This window comes from Calidris pugnax, unplaced genomic scaffold, assembly GCF_001431845.1.
Source record: "Calidris pugnax isolate Ruff unplaced genomic scaffold, ASM143184v1 scaffold13, whole genome shotgun sequence".
Taxonomy (NCBI): domain Eukaryota; kingdom Metazoa; phylum Chordata; class Aves; order Charadriiformes; family Scolopacidae; genus Calidris; species Calidris pugnax.
The window spans coordinates 18,855,452-18,855,694 of record NW_015090810.1 but is presented as its reverse complement, the minus strand read 5'-3'; positions in this window follow the sequence as shown (position 1 = coordinate 18,855,694).

Genomic DNA, 243 nt, shown 5'->3' with positions numbered 1-243 from the left:
AAAAAAAAAAAAAAAAAAAAAAAAAAGAGCCCATGTTTCACAGAGTAAGCTCTGACATTCTGAATACAATACCATGCAGGTCTTTAGCATTACCTGGATTTCAACTGACAAATTAAAGAAGCATGGTTGATATTTGTGCTTATGTCTTCTGCCACCTTGTGCCTAAAAGGTTTGCTTTTTTACATGGTAAACTTACAGTTTACTATCATATTGGTAAGGTAAAATCAGTTTCTAAAGCACTTG